Source organism: Prionailurus bengalensis, chromosome C1, assembly GCF_016509475.1.
Source record: "Prionailurus bengalensis isolate Pbe53 chromosome C1, Fcat_Pben_1.1_paternal_pri, whole genome shotgun sequence".
Lineage (NCBI taxonomy): Eukaryota > Metazoa > Chordata > Mammalia > Carnivora > Felidae > Prionailurus > Prionailurus bengalensis.
The window spans coordinates 181,886,093-181,892,471 of NC_057345.1; the positions used below are offsets into that span (position 1 = coordinate 181,886,093).

The 6,379-nt window shown below is 37.4% G+C and overlaps 1 pseudogene; it reads right to left on the reverse strand.

Moving 5' to 3' along the window:
- Positions 1–1,931: 1,931 nt before the first annotated feature.
- On the reverse strand, positions 1,932–2,978 carry LOC122479506 (annotated as a pseudogene).
- Positions 2,979–6,379: the final 3,401 nt, after the last annotated feature.

A 6,379-nucleotide genomic window follows, 5' to 3' on the forward strand; every position in this document is an offset into this window, starting at 1 on the left:
CAGCTTTCCTGAATCTCTTCACCATACTTTTATTGAATCAGATAATTTAATCAATAAGTCACAATACACTCTAATGTGGTACTAAGTAATATTCTAGGAGCAGAGAAATTTGATCTTTGCTGCCTATTATTTCCATCTTCCTGCACTGCACTCCTCTAGGATTTAGATAATATATTTCTCCATTCTAATCAAGTCTTTAAATACTTGCAATCTATTTCCTTTCTTGTGTTAATGCTCATCAGCCAAAGACAGTTAGGAACACACCTGGGCTTATTCTTGTCTGCAGCAAGAAAGGCAGGGAGAAATGCGCAATGTCTTGGTAAGAAGGTGTATTAGAGTTCTCAAGAGAAGCAGAACCAAAAGGACAAAGAGGACATGGAGACAGACATAAAGGTGGATTATAGAACTGGCTCAGGCAATAATGAGGCCAAGAAGTCCCACAATCAGCCATCTGCACATCTGCAAGCTAGAGAACCAGAAACCCAGTGGTATAATTCAGTGCAAATCAGAAGGCTAAGAACCAGAGAAGGCAGGTGGTGTAAATCCTGGTGAGAGTCCAAAGGCCTGAGGACCAGGAATGCCCACTGTACGAGGGAGAAGATGTCCCAGCTCACGGGGGGGGGACTTATCCTTCCTCTGCCTTTTTGTTATATTCAGGTATTCAGGCTCTCAAAAGATTGGAGGATGCTAACCCACACTAGGGAGAGTACTCTGCTTTACTCAGTTCACAAACTAAAATGCTAATCTATCTTCCAGAAACACCCTAAGAGACACACCCAGAAATAATATTTTACCAGCTATCTGGATATCCTTTAGCCCAAACAAGTTGACACATAAAATTAACTATCATAGAAGGTATGATAAAGAGCCTATTACAGGGGCATCTGGGTTGCTCCATCAGTTGAGTGTCCAACTCTTGATTTTGGCTCAGATTGTGATCTCACCATTGGTGAGACTGAGTCCTTCATTGGGCTCTGCCTTGACAGCACAGAGCCTACTTGGGGTGCTCTCTCCTCCCTCTCTCTGCCCCTCCCCTGCTTACTCTCTCACCACCACCCCCCCAAATAAACATCTCTTTAAAAAAAAAAGCCTATTACACAATTTAGGTTTTGATTATTTGGTGAAGAGTTTAAGGAAGCAGGACTTTGTCCTGGCTTGTCTACCATCTAGAGGTGAGGACAATTCAATAATTGAGTATCTCAAAGAATCTTATGTATTGAAAGGATAGACTAAAGAGAGGCTAATAATATAATTAATTTTAAGAAGCAGCAATTGCTCCTATTAACCAGGGAAGGGTTATGCTTGGTATCTTGTGGTTTGGACCATGCTTCACCTATGTTCACACATGGTAATAAAGTGGTCTCATTTTTGTCTTTATCCATTATGGTTTCAGAATGGTCTTACCTAATTTTGAGATTCCATGAAAAAATTTATGTTCAACAAGAGACTCAAAGACCTATAAGTTCTAGGTTAGCTTCTAGCACCACCAAGGCCTGGCTGAAAGTACCAGGCCAGGTCCAATATGTCTAGGGCTTACTCTTTCTTACTTGTTTCTATTAAAGAATGTTAATAGAATGTTAAATAGTAAAGTTTAAAATGTAAAAAAAAAAAAAAATTAAGAATTCCCCATAGAGGTATTTATTCACTGATTGATTTATGTTTTTACTTACTTTTGGAAGTTAAGGCAAAATTTATTCAATTTCCTTTCAATCATATCATCTAAAGCATGTATTTTGGTTCTGGCAAGGATACGATTTCTTTTAGGGCCTTCTACAATTATATTTTAGTTCAGAAATGCATATTTGACAGGTACAAATTAGAGAAAACATTTCTGGCCTGAGCCCTTATCCAGGATGAGTACATCTTTACCTGTTTTTATGTGGCCTAGCCAAGTAAAGTACCAGAGGGCCTTGGCGGTATCCTTATTCTCCTCAGGCTGTCCTCTGAATGATGAGCACCTTGGCCACCCCTCCAAAGCAAGCTGATCTGGCAGCATGTTTTCCACTATCACATCTTAATTCATGAACCAGGTATGCAATAATCTATATCTGGATCCTTGCAATGGCTGACTCAAAGCAATGGCTCTTCTATTCACATTGGTTTTACTTGGGTCTAGATCTTGTTGACTGTCACGTACTGGAGAACAAAAGCTTCATTCACCTCTACCAAATCCATGTCCCTAAGATTCAGTCTTTTTTTAAATTTTTTTATTTACTGCCGCACTGATAGTAGAGAGAAGGCCAATATCCATGATAGAGGAATCACATCCAGACACAAAATAGCCCATAATTCTTGCCAGTCATGTGAAGCTATGTTTTTTTGTTGTTGTTTTGTTTTGTTTTCCTTACCAGCAACTTCACGAGCTATGAAAGTGCCAGACATTCCCTATGTATTCCTTGAAGTGAGGTTCCCTTCTTTCTTGAATACTACAGGAAGTTTATTTAACTGTTTCAGGCTTGTTTGGGGCTCAGCACGCTCAGCTACTTGCACTGCCTATATTCCCTTCTCTGTCTTCACCTCAGTTGGTAACATCTCATTATTAAAGTAACCGGCATCATTAGCAGCTTTTCCCCTCTGCTGTGATTACAGGGCATATTTGTTACATTCTTCTTTGCCACTTTTATGTTTTGCAGCAAAACTCTCGGCAGTAATTCCCATGGGAAATCGGACATGTTGCTCTGTTAATGTTGCTCACAATGAAACTTCCAACTTAAAAGCATTTCCAAAGTTGGTTCTAAAATGCACGTTTCTGACACAGTAGGGAACCTGGCTTATATTTTTGGATCCTCCATACAATACAACTTTAGCTTCTTAAATACAAATTTCCTGACATTGATTCACAATGGACTGAAAAACAGAGCCACAAAGCCCATTAACAGGGAGGGCTGAGGTATCTTTGAGATTCCCACAGTCAAACCAACATGCCTTGCCAAGTATGCAGTGTCTGAAGAACTATTTGCCAATTTATTATAAAGCATGCAATTCAAATGCAGACAAATGGAAGACATACTTTTAGCAAGGTATGTCTAGCAGCTTTTATTTGTTAACCAACCTCGAATCTCTGATTCATTCATTTTTCATTCATATCAGAAAGACTTGCAAAACAATGAAATTAATCTTTAATAGAATTTTTTTAAATTCTCAAGTATCATTTGAGGCAGCAACAGTTGTAGGTAATTTTAACATGTCTCTAAACTCTTGGCAAATAGAAGTTCAGTCTCTCCTACCCTATTATTATTTGCACTTGGAATTTTCTCTCTTTTTTAATGTTTATTTATTTTTGAGAGAGAGAAAGAGCACATGCGCTGAGAAGGGGCAGAAAGAGGGAGAAAGAAGATCCAAAGTGGGGTCCTCACTGACAGCAAAGAGCCCCATGCGGGGCTCAAACTCATGAACTGCAAAATCATGACCTGAGCCAACGTTGGATGGTTAACTGACTGAGCCACCCAGGCGCCCTGAGCTTGGAAATTTCTATATAATTAGTTTCTAAGTAAGGGCAATTCTGACTTAGAGGAATAAAGACACGTGTTTAAAATACTGAGATCAAGTATATCTTTCAGTGCCATCACCATGTTATACTTAACAAGATCCATATTTTATGCCAAATTCATAACAGGAACCTCCATAATAGGAACCATCTTATCTTACTTGATTGAGGTAATTGTTTGGCTAGTTAATTGAAGAAGTAATGTAGAGTAGGAAGTACAAACAAAAAATGAACACACACCTTAAAACTTTAGTTCAAATTAAAAACATATGCAGCTACTGGATGATGAGTGGAGAAACCCTTTTCTGTAGTTTGCTGATTTGTGTTTCATCTTTTTACAGAAAAAGACATCCTAAGACCTCATCTGCAATATCTAGCAATGGTTTCATGAGGAGAAGAGGTCCAGAAGACAGGTGCTTACTAGGCATGGTAGTTTAGTCAGTACATTTTCAAAAGGGGATTGAAACGTCCAGTCAACTGCAAAGATTATTTATGTGAAGATACATTGAGAGCTTCTGTGTGTTCTGTAAAATGAAGACACAGTCTTCATAATTAGTAAGGATCTTCTTTATCATCTGAAAGGGGTGATAATTATTTGTAAGTATGTAAAAGTTTTATGCCCTACATGTTAATGCCTATTCGTTAGATAGGAGGTGTTGTAATTCTTGTTTTCCCCCTATATCTCCTTTCCTGAAGACACTACTGCAAGGTAGTTTGGAAAATTAAGAATAGAAAACAGAATTCTCAACAGCAGTTGGCTGTTTAGTTGGCGAAACATACAGTTGGCCAAGATGTATTTATAACTTATATTTTTAGAAAATATATACTTATAGACAATAAGGTTATCAATCTATTTATCGATATCTATATAATCTATAGGTAATCTATCTATATGTATGCATTAAACATATAACATGCATATGTATATACATGTATATGTATGTTTTCCCCACAAACACCAATGATATATTGACATTCATCCTACTTATTTGCTATGCTGTCAGTCAAAAAAGCTACGACTGCTCTCTAATGGCATCTGGCAGAAGTAAACCAAGATTAGAGGATAAAGTGATCGGTCAGGCCTCCAAGCCAATCTGTGCAGCTTTCAATTCCAAAGAATCAGTGACACCTGCATGTGGTAATCATTCTCTGGTTACAAGTGCTGGCAGAAACAAGAGACCTGTTTTTCAAGCTAGAGCAAAATGAGCTAAATATAAATGTGAAAATCCTCTTCACAGTAAAATTGTAATCCTATTTTTTAAAGGAGGAAATAGCAGAGCTGTCTTATTCACATTTTCAATTATTTTGTAGCAAGGTAGATTAAGCTTAAGCACACCAATGAAGGACAGATAACCATGGTGCGGATGTTATCTTCCAGCATCCATGATAGGGATTCAGACTCTTGTCCAGTATCTTGCCGTGGGGCTTCAAACTGCTGTGCTGGTACTCGCTACACCAGTATCCTTTTTAGTTACTTGTTAGAGATGTGTGAACCTTTCATCTTGTGAAACTTGCCAACCTCAGGAATATTTTATGAGTTACCAGCTTTGCAACTTTTGCAGAATACATTCGAACATCACTTTTACAGGCAACAGGACTACAAATGTTTCTCCAAAGATTAAAAAAAAAAAAAAGGTATATAAAAAAAGAAACCTTGGAAAGATAACCATGGAAAGACAGTAAGACAGTATTTTTCCATTGTTTCCCAGTGAACTCTCCTGTTTTTTTGGGTTTTTTTTTGTTTTTTTTTTTTTCTAACTGGAAGTCAGACCCTGACTAAGGGGTCAGCAGACCTTTGGTCTCATTCTCAATCCACTCTTTCTCAAGAAAAGCAAAACCATTATAGGTAATGAGCTTCTCCCATTTTTTTACCAGTCATTTATCTGTAATTCTTAGGTAAAATAAGATACTATTTAATAATTTAGTATTTTTATTTTCCCTCTTTTCCAACCAATTATTCCTATGTAATCTTTTAACAAATTCTCAGTATTTACTTACTAAATGATGAAATATGCCAAAGTTTTTTTTTAAATAAACTTTCAAAGATCCTATAAAAAATGCACTATTCTTTTTTCAAACGTCCACAGTAGTACATTGTTATTTTTAACCAAAAATAATGCCTGTGGAACCCCAGAAGGCATTACGGACAGCTGGATGTTAGATCTAATGAATAGGGCAAGCCTGGCTTTAGATCTTGAATTAAACTACTCTAAAAATTTGACCTGTCTAACTAGTTCAGTGAGAAAGAGTAAAACTGATTTGAAGAACACATTTTTGGGAGCAGACCTATACAACTGGCCTCGCTCATGAAGAAAAAAAAAAAAAGGAAACGAATAGTTATAGAACATCTAGTACATTTCTCAGTGTCAGGGTCTCAGTGTCACAGATATTTTTATTTGCTGCCTTATATCCATTCTCCCTCTAGATATTATTTAAGGTCAGTTTATGAAGTCTCCATGGGAATTTGCCCCTGTATTGTTCTGGAGAGGGGGTATACATGACTTAAGCCAAACAGCATATTGAATGGTGAATATCCAAAATCTATCTATTCAGAATAAATCTCAGAAATTTGGAGGATTTATACAAAATATTTCCTTTGTTTCTCCTAAACTAAGAATTTAGGAGCTGCAGCCATCTTGATACCAGGAAAAGAGTCTGAGGGTAATTGCTCCAATTTACTGGAAACAAACTTGAGATAAGGTCAGAGAGAAACCAAGATCTGGAATATTGTTTAAGCCACCGCATAAGCCTGGTCATAAGTTGTTCCCTATGTTCATAGACTTTTCATCTAATCAAGCACTGGCCACGGAAGGCATAGCACAGTTTACTGAACCATATGGTAAACCAAGGGGCCAGCAGAAGCAACAGCATCTAAAACTTCCCACTCCCCAC